The sequence below is a fragment of the Staurois parvus genome, unplaced genomic scaffold, assembly GCF_062004578.1.
Source record: "Staurois parvus isolate SC_StPar_1 unplaced genomic scaffold, SC_StPar_1.0 ptg000287l, whole genome shotgun sequence".
Lineage (NCBI taxonomy): Eukaryota > Metazoa > Chordata > Amphibia > Anura > Ranidae > Staurois > Staurois parvus.
The window spans coordinates 5409597-5434871 of NW_028318083.1; positions in this window are offsets into that span (position 1 = coordinate 5409597).

Below are 25275 nucleotides of genomic sequence, written 5' to 3' on the forward strand. Positions count from 1 at the left end.
CAGGTTTGGGCAGAATATGTTGGAGCTTTCACACCTTGGGAATATTAGGCTGCATTACTTCAACAAGGCTGCTGCAATTGCAATTGATTTGTCCAGAAAATTCAAACAGTATTAATTACCTGTGACATCCAGCACGTAAAACATCTCATAGATAAAGCAATTTGCTTTGTGTACCTATAATACATCTGCTGGTACGTATTTAAATGTTATACTTTTTTATTTTAATAGAACCCTGATTCAAAGAATGCACACTTAAACAGAGGTGGTAAAGCACATTGGGCACCTCTGTACATAAAACATCATCTTCATGGCTCTAATGGTTTTATTTTCCCAAGGGCTAGATGCACATCTGAGGAAGCTGATCCATCAGATTTGGACACCAGATATTGACAGAATGAAAAGTGACACCAAAAAATAATGTGCCTAGAGAGTCTGGCTAGGGTTTAGCTCCTTGGCCTATTGGGAGTATGTTCTAGACTACAGAGAATATTAAAAAATACACAGCATGGTGTAGTACAGCTGCTTATGCCTAGAGGTCTGATTTGTGTCATTGGATAAATTTCTGTCTGAAATCTAAGGATCGGTCTATTTGAAACTGACATTTCAAAGTCTCAATTTTTAGTTGTATCAAGAAGAGTTTTACGAATACTGCTGCATGATCTATAGTGTAGAATAAATCGATAACAGTGGTGTCCAAGTTAAAAGGGCCAAGGGCAATGGTTTGTGGGAAGATGTGTTCAATTCAGAGCAGAGGCACGGCTTTAGATTACACTTAGCTGCATGTACTACAAAGGCAAGAAATCCCAAAGCAGTCAGGTTATGTGTGTCTGAGAACTTCACTTGGAAAGCAAGGAGAGAGAATGTACCGAAGTACTCTCCGCTCCTCGCACGACCTCTTGCTCTCAAGCTCAATTGTCTTCTCCTCCCATGCTCATCTCTAGGACTTCTCCAGAGCTTCACCTATCCTCTGGAACTCTCTACCCCAATTTATCAGACTATCACCTACTCTGCTCACTTTTAGGCAATCTCTGAAAACCTATTTCTTTAGGGAAGCCTATCCTGCTCTCAGCTAACGATGGAATCTTCTATTTCTCCTAACAGTCCATCCCCCACAGTTATTACCTTTTGTACCACTAGCCCCTCACTCTTAGATTGTAGAGGGGAGGGGAAGGCACCAGTAGTATAATAATAATAGTTCCTTTTCTCAGTTTTTTCAGCACTGTAAGCTTAGCAGCCAAAACAAATAGCTGGTTATGGAGTTCATGGCTAGGGAGGTAAATAGCTGATGTCAGACTGTTATTTTATATTGTTAGCAGCAGGGGCTGACTGGCAACTTTTGGCCCAGGGGGCAGGTACAACCCAGAGGTACATAGTGCAGAAACTCGGCCCCCCTCCCGCTCTCCCTCTTCCCTTCTTCCTCACAACCCTCATTCCAGGCTGAGGCTTCACTCAAGGTACTCTCTGCTCACCAGGTGGGTCAGGCTGGAGAACGCCTGCTGCATCGACGCTGGGTTCACGAACTAGCCTGCAGGTGGCAGCCAAGGGCTGCAGGGGGGGGGGAGAGCCTCTGGTTGGGCATGGAGTTGGCCTCTGCTCAGACACAGCTTACACCATCCATGCCAGGGGGGACAGCCTGTGCTATGTCCTCGCCCTCATCCTGCACATGGTAGTAAACCGGGGGGAATTATTACTCCTCTTCACAAGGAAGCCTTTGAACATATCTATGGTGGAAGTGGTGTGCATACCTCCCAACTTTTGAACCTCAAAATGAGGAGCACTGGAGGGAGTCCCCCTCCTGCAAAATGTGGGTGTGGCCAATATATTAACACTGGGTAGGGGCTTAAAGGATGTGGTTAAAGAAAACCCGCAAAATATGATTTGATTTCTTTGTCTGAGCCTACCTTACAGCAAAATTTCATTAACCTCCCTGGCGGTATTCCCAAGTGTAGCTCGGGGTAGAGTTTCAGTACCAAAAGCGGTAACCCCGAGCTACACTCGGGCTTACCATGCAGCGTTGCACAGGGATTCCCTGCAGCGCTTACCTTGTCCTTCGCTCCCGCGATGCGTCCCCTGCAGCGTTCCCGGCCATCTCCTCCGGCCAATGCCGGCATCTGGCTTCCGTGTTCCGGTCCCTGTGACGTCGGGACGTACGGGCGCCGGAACCGGTGGCAAATTTGAAAATTTAAAAAAAAAATGACATTTTTTTTAAAACGATTATTTCATAGCAAAACATTGCTGTTTCAAAGCATTTCACATACATTTTGTCCCTACTGCTTTGTCCTGTCCCCTGCCTGCATTTTGACTGTTCTTTCTGCCTGGAAACTTAGAAAAGTCCATGGCATCCAAAAAGCGTCCCTTTATGTCAAAATCGGTTTTAGACCAGCTAGAGAACAGCGATAGTAAATTAGAACCACTTGCAGAATTGAGTGATAATGATTTGTGGGGAAATTCGTCATCAGACACTGAAAACGAGTTTGCGACTGAGCTCAGCGATGTGCGAACTTGGCGCTATATTTCAAATGTAAGTGTTTTTGGTTTGATTATATTATTGAATTAAATTTATTATTATTATATTATTATTATTTTTTATGAGTATTTATTAAATTATAATTTATGATTTTGTGTTTCAAGTTTTATCATGTCCGGAATGTTTACTAGACTCTTGTTTGGACAGATTTCAGTGAGTTATTCCTAAATTTCAGGCCTACAATAAAAAAAATACATATTTCCATGCAAAAGAATGGTACCGCTTTCAGCACCAAAAATCTGAAATAATCGGACCGCTAGAGAGGTTAAAAAAGTCAGGGAATGCAGAGCAAATAGCAACTGTTGAGACAATGAACATTTTTGTGAGAAGTATATTATGTACAGTATCGTGTATATAGTTCAGGAGTGTGTAAAACAGAGCATAGGAGTCAGGGATGTTCAAATGAGTGCTGCAATCAGTGATAGGTTTAGGATACATAACGCAGACTTCAGGGATTCAGGGTGTGTGATGCAATGTGTTCAAGGATCAGGAGTTTGTAATGCACAGGGGGCTGTAGTCAGTGCTGGGTATAAGAGTACATGACACACAGAGCAGGGTCCAGGAGTGAAAAATGCACAAAATGCAGAGAATAGAAGTGTTATTCACAGAATGAAGGCAAGGAGTGCTATTCATAGGCTGAAGGGAACAGGAGTGCGTAATGCATGGTAAGAGTACAAAACAAAATGAGTGCAGGAGTCAGGGGTGTGTAATGCACAGTGTAGGGTTAAAAAGAGTGAAAAATCATCCCCCTTCCCGCAAGCAATACCCTGCCCCACTTTACCGTTTCAGCAAAAAATTCCACTTCCTCCCCGCCCCCCAAAAAAATCTAGCGCTAATTTGCATTCATTCTAACCCCCCCCCCACTACAAATCCTCTCTCCCTCTCCCAGAACAAATCCTCCCATGCAAACCCCCCTCCCAATACAAATCTTCTTTCCCCTTCTGCAGCATAAGACCTTCTCAACCATCCCCAAATCCTAGTTCAAGCACAATCCCCCTTCTTCAACATCCTAGCACTTTTACCCATGCCCCTTTGTTCCCCCTCACAGCACAAATCCTCCTTCCAGCCAGTACTCCTCTCAGAATAAATCTTCCACCCCCAAATCCTCCCTCCCAGCACAAAACCCCCCATTCCAGTACAAATTCTTTCCCACCTAATTCCCCCCTATCCAAATCTCCGAGCACAAATCCTCTTCCCTTCCCCCAATCCCCCATCCCAGCACAACTAATCCCCTAAAATTTGTTCCCCTATCATAAATTCATAGCACAAATCCTGCCCCCAAAATCCTTCTTTTAGCATAGATCTTTTTCCTACCAACATAAATCCTTTCCCTCTTCCCAGCATTTATCTTCTTTCACACCCCAAATCCCATTCCCAGTCCAACTCCTCATCCTGGCACAAATACTCCACCCCCAAATCCCCTCCCAGAACAAATCCTCTCCACACGTCCAGCACAAAGCCACCTTACCCCTTCACCCCAACACAAACCCTTCTTCCTCTTCTTCAAAACCCTCCTGGACAAATCCCCCCTTCCCCAAATGCCCCTCTTAGCAAAAATTTTCTTACCTCTTCTAGCACAGATCCTCTCCCCAAAGTCCTCCCTTCCAGCACAACCTCCACTCCCATCATGGGTCAAGTCTTCCCCAGTTCTATCACAAATCCTCCCACCCAAATCCATCCTCCCAGTACAAACCGTAAAAACACAAATCCTCTCTCCTTCTAATATAAATCCATGCTTACAAACTTTCCCAGTTTTAGTGAAACCTTCCTGAAATATGAACAAAATCCTACAAATCTGGATAAAGGGACAGTTGACATCTGAATGGGGTGCAAGAAACCTGTGTTGCATGCTTGTTTTCCACACCACATTCAAAATGCACTGCAGTTGCAATCTGCAGTGGGTGTTAATGCTAACCTAAAGTGTTACTAAACCCACAACAGTAAAATCAGTCTGTATATACAGTAAAGCATACTAGCAGTGGAACCTAAGTGTTAATCCACTGCATTGTGTAAAAATGCTGTTTGATCCTGACTTCTCTGAATCTCCCCTTCTTCCAGTGTCCCCCTCTTATCTCTTAAGATATATTATGTGGAGACACTCTGCACATGTTCAGTTTGGGGTGTATTTCTAGAGAGGTTTTTTTTATTTCTTGGGAGAGTGTGATTAGTACAGGGCCAATCAGAGATGCCCAGGCAGAGATCATGGGTTTTGCATCCTCCTAGAGCAGAAAGAAAATGCCTCCTAAAAGCTTTAACCAGTGCTCGGCTGAACACTAATAGAAGTCACAAGACTGCTCTAACTGCTGATGAGAAAAGGTATTTAGCAGTTTATATTTACTAAAATAATTGCATTTCCGTGTAGTGTGTACTGTGGGGGACCAGATAGAGTGAATCCAGTGTCCTGGGTTTAGTAACACTTTAATGACACCCCAAATGCTGGTTGCAAATGCAGTGCATTTTTCCTGCACCAGATTGCATGGTACAGTAATACCATGCAATCCAGTTGCTGTTCATTTTTTAAAGTAGTGTATACACCTCTTTTGGTGTGGTCTGGCATGATTTCAGCCTATTCAAATTAATGGGCTGAAATCACACTGCACCTAGATTGTATGCGAATTGCACAGGAATGCACAGCACGTTCCTGTGGGAATCATGGTGTGAACCAATCCTGCGTCCTGAAGCCCAGTGCCAGAACAAGTTCCGACACCTGGCTCTACTAACTTGCATGCCAGGGGGGGCACTAGCTTGGGCACCTGGAGCAATTGCCCTGCATTTCTTGCGGGGTACCTGGGGTTGTCCTCTTTGTTGCAGTCAGCATCTCTTTGATTTGGGGAGGGGAAAGGATATGTGCTAGGGAGTGCTTTGGGAGGAGAGAGGACTGGGGGCTTGGGGGTGGACAGAATTCATATCCAACCTCCCTCCTAAGATAAGTCCCATCCCCTCCCAAATAGCCCCAATAGCATATATCCTCCCCTCCTCAAATTACTTCAAGTGACCTTTATAAAGTTGCCCCCCTCATCCCCTTCACCATGTCCCTCTCCCCTGCAAGTCTCATGTATAGTGTATTTACTACAGACCTCAGGCCAGTGCTGCTCAGGCAGAGTGGTGTGCCTTCTCCCTGCCTCTTCCTCCTGTCTGCGTACAGTAAAACATCACAGCCAAGGAGGAAGAGCAGGGCTGCTGTTAGAAACCACAGGGCCCCATACAGCCAACCTGACAGCCCCCCCCCCCCAAAAAAAAGCACAGTTTACTAGGCTTCAGTTACAAATGAACACAGTGAGTGATTGGTATCTATCACTCATTGTGTTAATTCAGGAAAGGAAGGGGTTGGTAAATGTGACATACAGCATTTACCAGACTCTTTCCCCACTCTCCAATCTGAAGGATTATATTGTGTGCTTGCAGCTGCCAATGGGAAGGAGCAGCACTGTGGGGGTGTGGTAAATGGAGAGTGCACAGGGAGGGTGGTGGGTGTGGCGGGGGGGCAATTACTGGAACTGATCCCCTGTATGGCTCCCTCTGCAGCAGCTGAAATCCAGCTGGAGGGAGAGGAGAAGACGCTGGCTTTCAGTTGCTGCAGAAAGCCATACAGGGGCTCTGTTCCAGTAAATGTCCCCTCCGCTGTGCTGATCAACCTACCTGCGCATATCAGATTCACCTAGTTGCCTGGGCCCCCCTGCTGGCCTGGGCCCTGTACAGGAAGACAGGTGGTACCCCCTTATCCAGGGCCCTGAGGGAGAGGCAGCGGGTTCAGTGTGCGTTCTGCTCTGCACTGTGTATGTGTCAGAGGCAGCTAACAGGGAAAGATGCCACCTGCCATATAGAGATGTGCTTGTGACATGCGGGACCCCAGACACCCCTCACAAGCCACAGGTAGGTTTTACTGGTGCCCAAGGATAGTTGGAAGGTATGACGGTGCGGATCCCTGCCCAATCCGCCCCTGGTTAGCAGTGAAAAGTAAAATTCCTCAAATTTGCTTGCTTTTGCAATAATAATTTATATAGAATAATTTACAGTATATTTTCAGAACAACCTCTCTAGTTGCCAAAAAACGTCTCCTGGGCCTCATGCAGCCCACTAGATGGACAGCCCTGACATAGAACAAGATGCATCATCATTATTATTCTTATAAACACACATATTAAGATTTTTTGCTCCACACAAAGGTCTACAAAATCAATATCAGTTACAGAGCGTACATTTTATTACACAAATTTCAAAATAATGTATATACATAGATGGATAAAATCTTATAGGCCATATAATGCAACATAAACATAAATTAAAAGAGAACTTTAACCTACAGTCCCTCTTATTGTGATACTTGGCCATAAAGGCTTAGCAGCATAAAGGATATTGTGATGGGATGGTGTTTGCTCTATGTGTTTTGTGAAATGAATTTACTTCCTCAGGAGAAAATGTATGGGTGGTATAGATCTATGGGTGGTATTACAGTCTCACATGAATGATTGTATCCTAAACACTCAAAGGCAGTATTTACGGTCATGACATTGGAGTAACTGCGCATTGGAAGTGGAGCTACCCAGTCTGCTGTGTATCTTTGCCTTTTTATCTCAGGTGCTTCTCAGTATCTCAGAGAAGCTGCAAGATCCCTCATGATGTAACCATCAGCACCACAAGCACACCACAGCAGTACTTTTAATAATAAGCAGTACATCATCATTACTGCTACTTTTAGGGGAGTATCTCTCTGCTAGGGTCCCTGTGAATTATTTTAAAGGAACCTATCAGGATGAATACGAGGTAACTGCCACTGCTGACCTGTTTTTGACGGTGACTGCTCCAGGACTTGCCTATTTATCTTCCTTTCTGTGTTTTCTGATTCAATAAGTTAACTCATCAATTTCATTAGTGGTTAGCACATATTGCTCAGAAATTATTGTGCCCCCTGGCATTATGTTTAGCAGCCTTGATAGAGCCTGTGCCCTTGCTCACCACTACATCTGTGCCCCTGGATGATGTCGTTTGTGACAAAACATATCGGGAGGAGCTTAGCAGTAAGGTCATCATACCTGCTTAGTCGAGTGGTGGCTTTCTGCGATGCTGATGTTATTTTTCTTGTATACATATGTGAGTATCTCTCTTTTATAAATAAATGTTATGCTTTTCATGCTACACTATGGAGCTCTTCTGCTTTATACCACATGTTGGTTATCCCCTGATCTCTATGGAGTTCTGAGCAACTGAGACATTGGGCATATTCCCCTTGGAGTGCCTTGGTACAATTAAGCTTTATAAAACCTCAAAAAATAGGACCCTAACCAAAAAGAGACTACCAGGGCTTTATATGGCACTATACTGACAAAACTCCATACACAAATTGTAAAAAAAATATAGCTTTATTGGAAATCATTAAAAAAACTATTGAAATAGAAAATTTGAGCATAGACATAGCTCAATATGTAAAAACATGTAGCCATTGCATATTGTGACTATACAGATCATCAAGCTTGTTGCAAAATATTCCAGAGGGTTCCCATACACAATGCAGTAGGTGTATGTACAACTCGGATGTAAGACCTTTGGAAATTTTCTCCAACAAGTTTTGCAGGACAAAAGCCTGCTTCCTCAGGGAGATTTAGCACACAGTTCTAAAATTATAAACAAAGCCATAATTAACAAAGCGAAACATATATACAAAAACCAAAAACATTGATCACCAAAATATTTACATTTACCAAAAACTGGCATCTGGTTTTTCATAGAGCAGCCTAGGAGCCATGACCATACGAATCCCAGAAGACCCTTCAATCAAAAGTTGCAAAAGTGAGAAAAGATATGGGCCAGCTAGATAATAGGATTCAGCCCATTCTGTCTAAAAAAGAAAAATATATATAAGTGATCATAAATAAGGGAAAAAAAAGGGGGGGGGAGAGAGGAGAGACCACATTGTACCTTGTAAGTATAAAATTATCCACTACGCAAATTCACTCATCTAAATTATTACTGCGTCCCATAACTTCAAATTATGATTTGATACAATAAATAGGGACACCATGTATAGAATCAGGTTACTCCATAATAGAAATCTCCATCCATAAAGCCATGGTTCACCTATGTACAACTGGACAAGTCAAGCCCGATTAGTTACCTTACCAGGAGGAGAAAAAAGTATTACCATAGTGGTGAACAACAATGTTTACCATAGTCAAAAAACTTCCAAAGTGAGTACCCAAAATGCATGGATGCACCCAAGGATAAGTGTACTAGTGTGCACAAGACAGGATGGAGCCTGGCAATAGAACTCTTTTCTTCTACCACAGGGGCCTAAATGGTGGACAGGGTGCCAAAATGTCCTGACGTGAAAGACCTACATCATCATGTCGCAGCCATATTGGAAAATCACTAGATCAACAGGTAACTCAAGGGCACAAACACCCCAAGGCGCCACTGCCACCCCTCAGAGTCCACCCAGACAACCGCCGAGTCCCCTCCTGGGCCAAAGCACATCCCCAAGCACATCAACCTACCTTTGGTCTTGCCAATATAAAAACTGCCACAACTGTAACTCGTCATATTAACGATCCCTGCAGTTTGGCAATTAACATAATGTCTAGCTACATGCAACTCCCCGTTAGGTAGCATATGTTTTTTTCCTTGAGAGATATACTGGCAGTATACACATCCACCGCTTATAAATGTTCCTTCATGGCAACATGGGTCTGCCCTTCCTGTTCTAATAAAATGACTCTGTTCCAGTACATCTCTAATAGAGCTATTTCTGCGGTATATTTTCTTTTCTTCTTAGGTATACTTTTTATATTCCTGCCTTATCTCTTATACACGTGGGGTGGACACAGCCAAATGGGCTTTAAGAAGATACCAATATTTATTGATAACAAGGCGAATAGAATCCTATTTTTCAGTTCTTTTCATTAAGGGGTGTCGCAGCAGTAAAATCAACTATGAAGGGTTGAGACTATTGTTTATACTGTATGTGCCCCTCTCTCCCTTTTTCTCTGTAATAGCACTCTATAAAACCTCCTATTGCCTGAGGTCCTAATCTCTGCCAAGCTGCTAGTGTGTGCTCTTGGTGGTGGAACACTGAAGATTGACATTGAAGACCTATGCAGCTTTTTGATGACTTTGCACTCAAACGCCTGATGGACATTTTCTGTGTGTTTATATATATATATATATATATATATATATATATACACATACACGCACACACACGCACAATTGAGGTTTACACAGTTGGTGCTTAGTAAATGTTTAAATTCTTTTTGCTATATGTTATGCTGTTTATTTGCACTGAGATTTCTTTATTGTGACATTTCATATTTAAAGGGACAGCACAACACCTTTTTTTTTCAATTATAGGGAATAAAATATATCAAAGCCAATATAAATCCTTTAAACAGAAGTCCAGTCTTTATTTTTTAATAAAGTATGTAGAACTCTGTCAACATTTTCTACTGTCTTTGCTCCCTTTTGGGAGATTTTTGCTTACTATGTGTCTATTTGACAGAAGTCAGACATATTAGAATGTGAGGAAAAATCTGCCCATTTCCTGTCTATATTATGGGTGTCAAGAGCAATGAAAAGTGAGGGAAATATCCCCCAATGGGGGCGCAGGCATCAAAACACATTTTTAGTGGGAGAAGGCTAAAACCACTGACATAAATTAACTGCGCTCTGTGATGACAGGGAGCTCTGATGGAGCTTTTCAGTACAGGTCACAAGTCACTGCTCTGAATCACTCACTTGTATTTGTAAATTTTAGCTTAAGCTGTTGGGCTTTGTATACAAATAACCCTAGCATTCCATCTGCTGGTTGAAAAAAATTACCACATTTGATTAATCTGTGATATTAAAAGAAATAGAGAAAGAAAATATATTTTAAACTACTTTACATCCCATGCAGATGCTTTAGCCCCTCTCAATCTAAAATTTAAGAAAAAGTTTTTGTTGGAGTTGAGTGTTGTTATTATTATGTGTTTATTTACACTCAAGTATTGCTGTAAGTTACATTTAAAAAAGTTAATGACATGTTTCAGTATATTAGTGTACCTGCAGCACTCAGCTGAAATTAGAAGTCATATGAGGGTTGAATGAAGGTGTAATTGATTACATAAATAACCTATTAGCCCTTAGTTACATCATCCTGCAGCACTAGCCATTACACAAATATATCCTTGAGTTAGCAATGTTCCTTCATTTTGCAAAGTGGAATTAATTCCAGCAAATAGCACAATTAACAATGCCCTCATAAGCCATTTCCAATACAAAATGGTTAACTTAAATTACTTTTGTATTCTCACCTTAAAAGCCTATGTAGTTAGGTTTTATTCTGCTCACAATTAACAGCACAATATTAAAAATATCAAAGTAATTTCCTAAGACTGTATTTCAGCTGTCATTTTTAAAGTAAAAGTAGAGAAAGACTGTGAGCTCAGCTGAACCCATATCTACTCCAGAAGGTTAGCAAATTCCATTATTTGAGTCTTGATGCAATATTTGTAGAGATGATGCCATAGACATGGACCCGTATATGCTGTTATGGTCACAACCCTTGTCATGGGTGTTTACAAACTACTTGCCTCTCCCTCCTCTGTAGGCAAAAAACATACATGCACAGTGTAATGCACAGTCAGGTGCCTAGGTCAGGTGGAATAGGTGGCTGATATATCTTCTGCTTATAGCAGTACCCTTTCCCTTAAAGGATAAGTTCATGTTTTCCCCTAATTCTTTATTTAGTGGTATGCATCGAAATGCAACAGCATGACATGACATACTCAGGTTCAAATATACCATTATTAGCATGCATCACGGACAATAAAACAAATATGCAAGGTTGAAACAACATGGCACCCAATACCTAGCATCATCATTACACAACAGCTAATACAGTACATTGGGGGCTTGCACATGAATCAGGGTTACTTGTGGTATGTAAGGTAATGCAAAAAAGGCTAAATGTATCATGTACATACAATTAAGAGTAGTAGTCCAAAATGTACAAAAAAAAAAAAAAGAAAAGAAAATAGGTGGGTGGATAGGAAGTGGTCATGTGTTATGTGCAGTAGAAAACATGCTAAAATGGCGTACAGCAAGTCATACCCTTGTTGTCAACACATACTAATTGGCATGTTTTTTTTTTAATTTTGAACAGGAAAGGTGACACACTGAGGTATCCAGATGAGGGGGGATAAGGAGGAGAAGATAAAGAAAGAGAAAAAAAGGTGGGGTGGAGGGGAACCGTGGTAGTTGCGACAGCTCAGAGAGTCAACTCCATGATAAAGGATAACTCCAGATTAGAAGAATGATAGGTATTCATCAGAAGGACAAAACATGTCCCAATAGAACCAATGTGTGGTATGCTCTTTTGTTTTGTCCCTGAGGGCATCTATTGAATGCCACTCACCCTGGCAAACCATTCAGACACAGTGGGTGGGGATAGTTGTTTCCACATACTGGGGATGCAGGACCTGGTGGCATTCAATAGATGTTTTAAGAACAATTTCTGGTTACTGTTACTAGTCATTGGAGGCGAGTTAAGGAGTACTGCAGCCGGGTTGTCAGAAAGAGAAAAATCCTTAAGTTTATGTATAATTTGTAAGACTTGTTGCCAAAAAGGGCAGATATTTGGACGTTACCAAAAAGGGCAGATATTTGGACATTCCCAAAAATGTGACGTTTTGTGCTGATCTAGGTACCGCACCTCCAGCACAAAGAGCTATTTCCAGGAAACAAGAATGCTAGGACTAAGGGGGGTCCAATACCAAAATGTTGTGGTTTCTTGATACTTACTACAAAGTGAAGATTTACAGTATACGGTTCTTTTGATCATCAGAAAATATAGTTTTTAAGTCCCTCTCCTATTTGCACAAGTATGGAGGGTCTTGCTGAGAAGTTGAAGCAAGCAAAATAAGATAAGAATAAGAGAGATATTTCTGTATGGGCCCCTCACCTAGAAAGATGTCTTCAAATGGGGTAAGTTGTATGATATGGGAGAGAATGCATGAAGTAGGAAAGCTGCAACACCTTCCATCTACCCAAGGCAGAGGTAGCAAGAGAGCTGAATGTCTGGCGGTTGGGCCCAGCCCGAGGGGCATAGGAAGGTAGAAGCTTTAACTAGGTTCAAGTCTGGTTTTAGATGAAAGACCTTGTCTGTGCATCTTGAGGCAAAGTCCAGGTGGCCAATAATAGGCATCAGTGGGGAGGGAAAGCTTGGTGCGGTTACCAGTTTAAAATACCTGTTAAGGTCAATTAACATTGGTTCTATCAAAGGGTGTGAGTGATGGATATGAGAGAGTTGGACACCTTTCCATGGGAGGGCAACTAAGGTAAGGTACCAGATCTTGCTCTAAGGAGACCTAGAGCTTGTGGAGAGAGTGCCTTCACCAATCGATTACCCTAGTCATGTGTACAGAAGTGAGTATAAGGAAGGATCTGGGAGACACACTCCACCTCTTAGTTTGGGTTGCTGTAGAAGAGTCCTTTTGAAGTGAGACAATTATCCCTGCCAAACATATTTAATAAAGGCTGGCCTGATTGTCCAAAAAATGTTGTGGTTTTTTAATGGGTAAGGCCTGTAGGAGATATAGGAGACATGGCATAATGTTCATCTTAAGGACCTTGCATCTACCAAACCAGAAGACAGCTAAGGATTTACATTTCTCTATAGATAGGAAAGCCAGTAGGGCAGGGGTAGGCAACCTTTTGAGCATGGTGTGCCGAAATATGTTTTCAAAGAAATTGAGAATGTCAGTTATATAAAAAGAAGTCAACTTTACACACTCGAAACATGAACAGGAACTTTTATACAGCAAATGCTGTAAACTATTTGAATAATAGTAAGAAAACAAGAAACTTTCAAGGATGGTAAATGGTAACTTACTCCTTTTCCAGAACACACGTGATGTGAGGCAAGTATGGTGAGGTTGAAATGAATATGTCAACCAAGGACTTTTCTGAAATATACAGTTGGAAATTAAGTTCGAAGTGATAGCGGTCACCCTAATAAAGTTCTCTCAGATCAAACCCAATCACTGCACCCTAAGATCCTAAATAAGCCCTCATTCCTGTACCTTCACACCTCAGATCACCTCGATTCTTGCACCTTCACACCTCAGATCACCCCAATTCCTGTACTTTCACACCTTAGATTAGCCCAATTCTTGCACATTTACACCTCCGATGACCTTAAATCCTGCACTTTTGCACCCTAGATCAGGCCCATTTATGTTTCCTCAGGCCTCAGATCAGCTCCAATTTTTGTACTTTCACGCCCCAGATCAGCTCCAATTCCTGCTCCTTCACAACTCAGATCACTTTAATTCCTGAACTTTCACACCTCAGATCACCCCAATTCCTGCAACTCCAGGCCTCAAATCAGCTCCAATTCCTGCATCTCCAGGACTCAGATCAACCCCAATTCCTGCACCTTCACATCTCAGCTCACACCAATGACTGCACCTTCACCCACCAGATCACTCCAATGTCTATGCTTTCAAACCCCAGATCACCCAAATTCCTGTACTTTCACACACCAGATCATGCTCAATTCCTGCACCTTCACACCTCAGATTGGTCCCAAATTCTGCACCTTCACAGCTCAGATCACCCCAATTTCTTCACCTTCACACCTCAGTTCACCCCAATTCCTTTAACTTCACACCTCACTTCCCAGCAACAGTTCCTGTGTCTTCAGGCCTCAGCAATCCCTGAACCTCCAGATCACAATTTCTGCATCTTCACACCTCAGATCACCTCAATTCCTGCACATCCAGACCTCAGTTCAGCCCCAATTTCTGTACCTCCAAGCCTCAGATCATCCCCAATTTGTGCACTTTCACACCTCACATCACCAAAATCCCTGCACCTTTACATCTCAGATCACCCTAATTCCTTCACCTTCATACCTTAGATTAGTACCAATTTCTGCACCTCTGGACCTCAGTTCACCCTAATTCCTACATGTTTACAACCCAGATCAACCCCAATTCCTGTTTACACAACCGGCAATTAGCTGTGTTGATCATTGCTGAACGCACACAAAGTATGTGTTGAGCAGCCATCACCTCGGGTAATCACTGACTGTGTGAACAGTCACAAATAGCTGCAGCACCCAGTAACCTGTCATTATAGTGTACTGTACAGACTATCGGCTGCAGCTAACTGCTCATTGGTGTCAAAAACAGCAGCAGGAATGAACAGATTCCTGCCGCTGCCATTCACACTATAGCTAAATGCCTGTGTGAATGTAGACTAAATTTGTAATTTCCAATAGCTGTTATGTCAGAAAAGACTTTAAAACCCTCCTCCCTCCACATTAAATCCTTCTTTGCATTAAGTTTCTTATAAAAGATTGCTGTGGAAAGGGTTAATAGCCATTTGAAAATAAACCTCTCTGGCTATATCCCCTCCAAGCTGAGCCAGGTGCATGGATGCTGAGGGAGAGAAATGTTCAGAAAGAGGGCAGGTGCAGCGCTAGTAAAAGCCTAGCTATGAGCTGGCTTGCAGGCTAAAAGAGAGCTGTACCACAGAGGAAGAAGAATACTGAATATGCTGTAGTTACCCTTTCAATGTGAGAACAAGCAGCTTGGGGAATCCGACCCAACACAGCTTCAATGTAGAGAGAGCAACGCAGGACCCGACACCAGCAGGAATAGAGGTGGGCAGGCACCAGCCATGCTGCTTCTTTTGTATGCAAGCTGAAGGCCAGCTTTATTGTTTGGAAGGTGGGTCTCCCAGGACTCCCTTTGGGTGCTGTCCTTGGTGCTGTTGTGTGCCACCTCCGGCATTAGTGCCTACCCCTGCAGTAGGGGCTGGAAGTTTAAGTGGAAATTGAGTTGGAGATTGGAGAGGATTTTGGTGCCCAGGTACTGAATGGTTTGAGAAGCCCAACGAAAGGCGAAACTGCTTCTAAGGTGAGCAATGGCCAATGGAGTAAGAGTGTCATTAAGTGCTTCTGATTTTTGCAAATTTACTTTAAAGTTTAGAAAATCTCCATAGGCGCGTAGGTCAGAATATAAGACAGGTAACAAGGTAATTGGGTCTGAAATGTAAACCAGAAGATCATCTGCATGTGTTGCAATCTTGATGATACGTGTTAGTTTCAAGGTCTTTAATATTTGGGCTGTTTCTGTTATGCTGTAAGAGTGGTTCCAGTGTAAGTATGAATAGTAAAGGAGACAATGGGCACCCTTGGATCATACCATTACCAGTGTCGAAAAGGTTTGGAATCGAGACTGTTTACCCTGACTGTGGTAGTGGGAGCTGAGTAAAAGGACAGATACTCAGGAAAGAATGGAGTCAGGTATCCTGATATGCCATATAGTTTGGAGAAGAAAGGTCCAAATTCACTTTTTAAACAAAATAATAAATGCACTTTTCTGCAACTAAGTATAATCACCAAATGACATGGAAAGCTGTATATGGAAACACCATTTTTGCAAAAGATCCTTTGGTGTTCAGACTGTGCCTGCCTGTTTGACCACCATCTGATGTCCCTAACTAGCTTTATTACAAATGTCCCTTAATTTGTTTATATCCATTTGCAGTATGCAAAAGGTTTCATTCACACAATACACTATGTCATTCAAAGAGGTATACTAAATTCTTCTTAAAACGTTGCTGAAACAAATTAAATTTGAGAAGAGCGTGATTCCCAGTTACCATTTAGTAACGTTGCTGAATTCTCACAAAATGTGGTGTGCTACAAAAAGATAATCTGTTTCATGGAACTTATTCTGCTGCACAGCTGAAATGTTCATTCCATTGCTAAATCCAGAAGCCTTTAGCTTAAAACAGCAAGCAATATGGCACTGAAACAGAACAGCACTCTAGAGGCAAGAGCGTTTGTTAATACATTAATATATAATGTTCCTTGCGACCTGAAATATTCTCTCCTATTGTTTCCCCGTGAAGTTTAACAGTTCCAAAAGAAAAGATTTGCATTTATTACTGTAGCTTTTTCTGCTGGAAAATAAGTGCGTGCTGTTCATGCATTGCAATGCCCATATTCAAGGAAATTACTACTTAATGTTTAGATATTTATTTATTTTTGTGTAGATCATAAAGGGAATGTTTTAAAAACCATTGACAGTTATTGTGATTAAAGAACAAATATTTTGTCTTGATCTAAGGTCTTTTTTGTTGTATGTGATTTGACATGGATATTCTCTTGCCTCTATTAGAGATGAGTGAATTTATGCACTGTCAAAAATGCATACAAGGGAGAGGTGCAGCGCTAGCTGAATAAATATACACTTATATACTTGATAAATATACACTAATATAAATCAATAAAAGTGCTAATAGAGTGCAAAACGGTGACTAAATGATGAGTATAGTCCATAGCGTGCTCAAGATCCAAGAGAGTCCTTAAAGAGCTCCAATCCCTGGATTCGTGGATGAGGTGATAAAGGTAAAAATTGCGCACTCACCAGATACGCAATTCAAATGCGCATTCAAAGCTGACAATTCCAGGGTCCTCATATGGATCTGGTCAGATCTGGTCACAAAAGGCCCTCCGCCACCTGGTAGTGTATTCCACACATAGAAGAAAAGGCCGCTCAAAATCTGGTGAGTGCGGTGTATGTTGGTTGTCTCACTGGTGGATGGTGGAAGGATCACTATTGGCACTGCTGTAGCTGCAGTAATTCCAGACTGTCTGTGTGAGCATCAATTGAAGGGTTAATGGCACAGACCATGAAAGCTACTTCCATGTGACGGTCACAACGTAGAAATTTCCCATTTAAATACAGCCAACTCTTTTCTGATATGCCTGGACTTACAGACTGCCCTCTTCGGTCCTCATTACCCTTGCCATGCCAGGTTACTTCAGCGGTCTGCTCCCCTTCTTTTCCAAATACAACCCATGCATGGTCCTCAGAAAGAGCTAAATGCACATCAGAAAGACCTAGGACTTGACAAGCAGCAACAACTGCAAATGCCACACCAGGTGAATCAAGCTTTGTTCCTGACGTCTTCACAAAACTTACAGAACAATGCAGAACACACGACCGTGTGTTCTGCATTGTTCTGTAAGTTTTGTGAAGACGTCAGGAACAAAGCTTGATTCACCTGGTGTGGCATTTGCAGTTGTTGCTGCTTGTCAAGTCCTAGGTCTTTCTGATGTGCATTTAGCTCTTTCTGAGGACCATGCATGGGTTGTATTTGGAAAAGAAGGGGAGCAGACCGCTGAAGTAACCTGGCATGGCAAGGGTAACGAGGACTGAAGACGGCAGTCTGTAAGTCCAGGCATATCAGAAAAGAGTTGGCTGTATTTAAATGGGAAATTTCTACGTTGTGACCGTCACATGGAAGTAGCTTTCATGGTCTGTGCCATTAACCCTTCAATTGATGCTCACACAGACAGTCTGGAATTACTGCAGCTACAGCAGTGCCAATAGTGATCCTTCCACCATCCACCAGTGAGACAACCAACATACACCGCACTCACCAGATTTTGAGCGGCCTTTTCTTCTATGTGTGGAATACACTACCAGGTGGCGGAGGGCCTTTTGTGACCAGATCTGACCAGATCCATATGAGGACCCTGGAATTGTCAGCTTTGAATGCGCATTTGAATTGCGTATCTGGTGAGTGCGCAATTTTTACCTTTATCACCTCATCCACGAATCCAGGGATTGGAGCTCTTTAAGGACTCTCTTGGATCTTGAGCACGCTATGGACTATACTCATCATTTAGTCACCGTTTTGCACTCTATTAGCACTTTTATTGATTTATATTAGTGTATATTTATCAAGTATATAAGTGTATATTTATTCAGCTAGCGCTGCACCTCTCCCTTGTATGCATTTTTGATTATTGAGAAGGTTCATATGGTACCTTTTTGGTGTTCAGCTGCTATTTTCTTATCTCATTTTATTTATTAATTGATTTTATATTAGCTGTTTTAAGCGCTCACTTATTTTGAGATTTACAATTTATGCACTGTGTTCTCCAACCTAGCGGATCAGGCTAACCTGCAGTCACCAGATATAACTGAATATTATCCAATCTGCAGACTAATCTGCTGGACCCATTCTGCACTTATGTTTACCGCTGCTCAAGGTAGAGAGACTCCCAATCTCCAAGCACAACTTCTCCTGTAGGTGCTAGCCCAGCCCGTGTGCTGCATAGATGAGAACATAGGATGTCCAATCGCCTAAACTCCAAACAATCCACTTTATTGAACCAAGATAAAACCAATACAGACAGTGGAAATACAGTGGGGGACAAGCAGGTAAACGTGTTTCATGCTAAAGACAGCGTTTATTCATTACCCCATTCCCTGGGATCTTGTGTAGCTTTACACACTTTTATATATTGATTAGAGATGAGCGAATCGAACCAGGCGAAGTGGAATTCGATACGAATTTCAGGAAAAATTCGATTCGCGTCGAATCAGAATATTTGCCTACTTCGGGTGCGCGAATCGGATTTTTCCCGATCAGCCGGCAAAAGTGTCCCTGCAGAGAGCTCCGCTATTTCTGACAGTTCTGTGACATTCCCTCCATACAGCGGTTGAAACTGCTGTATGGAGGGAATGTCACAGAACTGTCAGAAATAGCGGAGCTCTGCAGATACACTTAGCGGAGCTCTGCAGATACACTTTTTGCCGGCTTGGAATTCTTCTTATTTTCATCCTACTTCTTTCTTCTTCTTCTTCTTCTTCTTCTTCATCCTCATCCTCAGAAGAAGAAGAAGAGGATGAGGATGAGGATGAAGAAGAAGAAGAAGAAGAAGAAGAAGTAGGATGAAAATAAGAAGAATTCCAAGCCGGCAAAAAGTGTATCTGCAGAGCTCCGCTAAGTGTATCTGCAGAGCTCCGCTAAGAAATAGCGGAGCTCTGCAGATACACTTTTTGCCGGCTTGGAATTCTCCTTCTTCTCATCCTTCTTCTTCTTCTTATCCTTCTTCTTCTTCTCATCCTTCTTCTTCTTCTCATCCTTCTCCTTCTTCTCATCCTTCTCCTTCTTCTCATCCTTCTTCTTCTTCTCATCCTTCTCCTTCTTCTCATCCTTCTTCTTCTCATCCTTCTTCTTCTCATCCTTCTCCTTCTTCTCATCCTTCTTCTCATCCTTCTCCTTCTTCTAATCCTTCCTCTCATCCTTCTTCTCATCCTTCTCCTTCTCCTTCTTCTCATCCTTCTCCTTCTTCTCATCCTTCTCCTTCTCCTTCTTCTCATCCTTCTCCTTCTCCTTCCTCATCTCCAAGGGCATTTAAATTAAAGGTACAGTGTTCTGCACTAATTTAAAGGCTCTCTGAAGCCTAGAAACCCTTTTTATAAGTTAACTTCGTAGCGAATAAATTTGCATCGAATCAAATTTCTTCCTGAAATTCGGCGAATCAGCCGAATCGAATTTTTGAATAATTCGCTCATCTCTAATATTGATTATAAAACTAACAAATGTATAGTCCCCTTCCACCAAATGTTCATAGCCAAATTTCTGTATAAGCCACAGAGGTCACCAAGGAGGATACTCATCTGGACACATATTTTGTTGCTTTCAAACACTAACACATTGTTTTTGTGTGCATTAATAGGTTCCAGACTACTATCTTACCTACCAGTGCCAGTTGGCCCCCATTTATTGCCTACCTTGAAAAGCCTGCGTGATATTTCTGGGGAAGACTAGTGCACTGTGAATAGATTGCCAGCTTTGATTTGTACACTTAGAAACAAGATACTAGTTTAGGATGACAGTTTTCCAACTCTTCTTAAAATCAGTATATCAATGCAGATTTAATGAACTCTTTATTTCTGGACCAAGCCCCAGTTGGCCTTTAATGGCTGTGACTAATGGTCTAGTTGGATGTTGGATGGTGAGGGATACCAGTTGACAGGCCAGAATAGGGTTATACCCACGTAGTTGGCCTGGGGGGAAGAAAATACAATTTGGCCTGCCTGGAGAGCAATTCCTGTATCAACATCCATTTGTGAATATTTGTCTGATATGTAGAAAACTAGATGGCAGCCTTTACTAAAATCTAATATAATTTTAATAAATGTCTTCTATAAACAGGCATGAAATTAATTTGTGTAGTATTTTCTAAATTCTTTTTTTATGACTGAATGAGCTATAATGGTCAAATGGAGATAAATGTGAACCTCTACTCCATTTTAAGCCTTTGAAAGTAAATGTTCAGACTAAAAGTAGACACAACATGATGTCTACTATTAGTTTTATTAAGCCCCTATCTGATTTATTTTCAATTTGTTAACAGGTTCTGACGTTTCCTAATTTCATGGCTAAGCTCCATTACATTTCTTCCCATTATAAATGCCTTTGTGTCAGGAAAACCAAGTACAGGGCAATGCCCTAAGATCAGTTCCGTGCGTACATATAATACAGCTCATGGTCCAATAAGCAAGGTTATGGCAATGCGCACTGGTACACACATACATGCACTGTACATGTTTACACTTATACATGTTAGTGTTAATAAGTGTGCATGTCTGACACTGGCTTTGGTGCCAATTACCCTATTTAAAGAACAGCACACTGAAGAGAAGTTGCTGAGTGGTCATCAGTTCCTGTGACCCATGCCCGGGCCCACGCTGCTGATCTGTGTTTGACCCAACTTGCCTCCTGATTCTGCTGTATGCAGATCTCTATTTGCTGGCTTTGGCTTGTGTCCTAATCTCATCTTCTGCCTGCTCATTTGGTATTTTTGGTGCCTGTCTGATATTGACCCTGGTCTGACTTTTGACCCTGCTCCTGCCTTCCAGTTTCATACCTCTGCTACCCAGCTGTTGCTAACTCTAGCTCATCCTGACTTCTGCACCTGTGGGTTCCTGTGCTCTATTCATCCCAACCACAGACACTTGTACCACTCCTCAGCCTCTACTAGGTACATGATACCTTGTTACTCTCTGCCTTCTCATTAGGCAAGAAGATGGCACTTGGCAGGGGCTTAGTCTTAAAGTCATGTCCCAATAACAGAAGAAGCTCTTTCCTAATAATTTAATAACATAAAGCTTGTGGTATCTGCGCTTAGGCAGAACTTTTGCTTTTAAAACTTCAAAGTGCAGTACAACTTAACTTTACAGGTGTAAGGACCACCACAGGAAGAAAATGGCTCTAATACTTTGGTTGTAGCCAAGTTCATTCTTCAAAAGTGATTTTTACAAAGAACTTCTATCTTTATACCTGTTTCCAGAAAAGATGGACAAAAAGGTAAATTATATGTCATGAGTCATGACTTTTTCACAAAACAAAAGAAACCAAAGATTTATTACTTAAAGTATATTCAAAGCACATGTCTTTTTTATACCAAAATTAAACTAGCCTAAAAAATGCAAAAGGTTTGACTGGAGATAAAATTGTAGGGTGATTTTAAATTTTAAACGGAATGCATGGTCAAGATTTATACAAATAAAAATTGTAAAATTTACATATTGAGATATTGTGGAGGGTTTACCCAAGTGTAGAGTTTCAGGAAAATAGAGTTTCAGGGCTTGTAGCCCACTTTTATTTAAAGAAAAAGTCTAAAAATAACTTACACTTGCAGGGGTTTTCACCATCACAAGCTGGTATTAAGTCCCCTGCCTTCTATTTACTGTATTGCGGCTCAAGCCTCAAACCTAGGCCTCTTGTCTGGTCCTTCAAATCATCTCACAGCATCACTGGGATCACATACATACTCTGCATACCTCACAGTTCCTTGTTGCACTGGCCAACACCTTGACCTCCTGTCTTGTGGGTGGAACCCTGAATGATAGACAACCCCCATGATTAAAAAGATGTGCACACCTGCACATATAAGGTTAGACTCTTCATCCCTCCCAAGACCCTTTGAGGCCTCTGGACTCCTGAACCTAATTTCAAAGAAAAACTTTTTAAAATTTTCTTCACTCAGAATGGACTTTTGGAGCCCCTTAACCTGCATCTGTGAGAAACCTTTGTGACTTTTAACTCTCCCAAGACAGTGGCAGAGGACAGCACTGTCAAAATATGTATTTTCCTTTTTTAGTTTGGTAAATATTGAATGTTGCCTATGAATATTTTATTTTCTTATTCTTAGTAAGGAGGTAAAGATTTTGGTTTTTCTCCTTATCGCCTGCTGTGAAAAGCATGTTAACAGAGCTCACATAAATTAATGCATCACAGTATCCTTACATGAGGTTTCAATCAGAGCCAGCATGAGCCAGAAAGCTAATGCTGAACTGTCTCTATAAAGAACGCACGGTGCTCTGGGAATCCAATGTCAAGTATTAAATGTTTATTTTTAAATGCATAAACTTACAAATGTGCACTTAACCTGTATTTCCACTTTTGCAGCCAAAGTGGGATAACATCTATTTGATATAATTGTAACTTGCTCCCATTCACATAGAATATTGCAGCTTACATCTTTTTTATGCTTTATTCTAGACCCTCCAGAAAGGAAAAATCCCACATAGTTCTCTTTGTTTATGAGGGGGCTGGGCAGTTGTCTTTTGCCATAATTAACCCTGTCTGTGCAGGCAGATCTTCATTTTCACTTGTAGCTAGAATTAAACACTGTCTGTCCCAACAAAGAGTTAAAGGTTTGAGGCTAGGTTTACATTGTATGGTAAGAAGGACAGACTTAGGACAGACTCACTCAGACATTACATTACATTATACAAGGTAGGAAATTAAAAAAAAAAAGAAGTTTGTGCCAGTACAGGTGTGACTGAGGTGTGATCGTATAAGGTTTAGGGCGATATGACAATGTTGTCACCTTTTAATGTTTAATGTACAATGGGGAGTATTTCTGATAGGGAAGCTTCAGTTGATGTTTTTTCAATTTTGTAAACAATAAATAAACCTGGCTATTGAGCATTCTGATTCTTTTCTTTATATTCTTGATTATTCATTTGTGGTTTGGAACTGCTTGTGTGGGCGCTCAAGTTTAATTAATAAGTGTACACTTTATTAATTATTATAAACTATTTAATTTTTATTCTTTATTCTAAATCCTCCAAACCTGCACTTTCCATTGTACAGGGAGTCCTTTACAAGATATCTGGACAGACAGCATCTTAAATGCCTGGGTACAGGAGGTACTTTCCAAGGGATATCAGCTAGAGTTCTGCTTTCAGACCCCTCTCTGCTTCAAGTCTTTAAACCTTTGTATGTCACTGCACATATTTGTATTTCTCCATGCAGTCCTTGCAGGCCTTCTGGATCAGATGTTTATTGTCCCGGGATCCTGTGGCGGAAAGGTATTAGGAATTGTATTCCAATCTTTTCACAGTTCTCAAACCAAAAGTGGACATTCATCCAAGGTTAGATCTAAGTGTCTTACATTGAACCCATAAATTCTCCGCCATTTGTTTTAGTGTCAGGCCCGACATCAATTTGTATGGAACATCGTAGCATAGAAGCTACTGTCGGCGTGTTTCTCCCACTTGGTAAATGCTGGCTTCCTCAAGACCAGTAGGGGGTGTCTTACCTGCATTCATTTATTGACTTGGCTATGTACATGAAGCATTTTTAGCACTAGTTGGTGTCCTTGCTAGCTAAAGCAACCAACGTTTACTAAACAATATATAGAGATAATTCCTTCAAATATATGTTTTAAGCAAAAGTATCACCAAATGGCAGGTTGAGCTGATTTTAGGATCAGGGATCTCCCTTTGTGCATATATACGGCTCCCACACTATGACAGAGTGAGTGTCAGTGGACTGGATGGGAGAGCGGTTGTAAAATATTCACCTCATGGTGTCCCTACCACTTGCTGACACTGTCTCCTAATTGTGAGTTGGAGCTATTAATCATGAACTCAGTGAATGCCCTATACTATGGATTACTGTAATACTAACCTTACACTGCTAGCTCTGCTTGGGCATTGTCTCCATTTTCAATAGGATGCTGAAATCAGGATTAGTCATACATGCAAAGCTTGGCTTTAACTGAGTCCATGGCCTAGTCTACTTTATGTGGTAATTGGTCGTCTTTGTCTCTTCAATATTTACCCAGACCTTGCTCACACTTTTGGGATATTCACATTATACGATTGATCGCATTTTTTTTGCCACAAAGGGCCACTGTTTATGATTATTACCGCCATAATGCTGTGAGCTTACTATAAACAGGCTGGACTGCTATTGGAATCCATATGGATGACTGGTACGGCCCCACAGCTGTTTAACTCTTTGCATGATAGCTAAAATGATCACAGCTCCAATCTGCTGCAATGGACTCTGTAACCAGCAAGCATTAGCTTACAATTACTTACCTGCTTAGCTCTCCTTATCTTTATGCTATTCTTGTGTATTGCCCTCTTTTGCATAACAGCTTCACATGGGGCTAAATGGATACTTGAAACTGGGGTGGCTTTATCTGTTGGTTTAACCTCCTCAAGGTCTGATTTGACTGCCCGTTACAGCATTGCTGATTGTTGCAACGAGAGCTTCTACCTCCAGCACTGTGTTCTGATACTTCCCTCATATTTAATTACATTATTTGTTGCACTCTAATATGCTCTGTTTTTGAGCAGGGACAAAGGATTTTCAAAACACAGAATTTTCTGGTGGTTGACATCCTCTTTATGGCATTTATTGTACAGACTCTTTGGTTTTATATTGATAATGTTGTCAAGTTTTTAATGGTGATGGGTGGAGATCTATGTTTTTGTTATGTGAATTATATTTCATGTTACTTATCCTAATTATGTTTTCCAATAAAGATTGTTTATCTAGTGTGGTCTCTATCAACACATTTTAATTTGTACAGTCCCACTCTGACATCCTACCATCATGGAACATATAATTTGGTCTCTGGACAAACTGATTGGCCT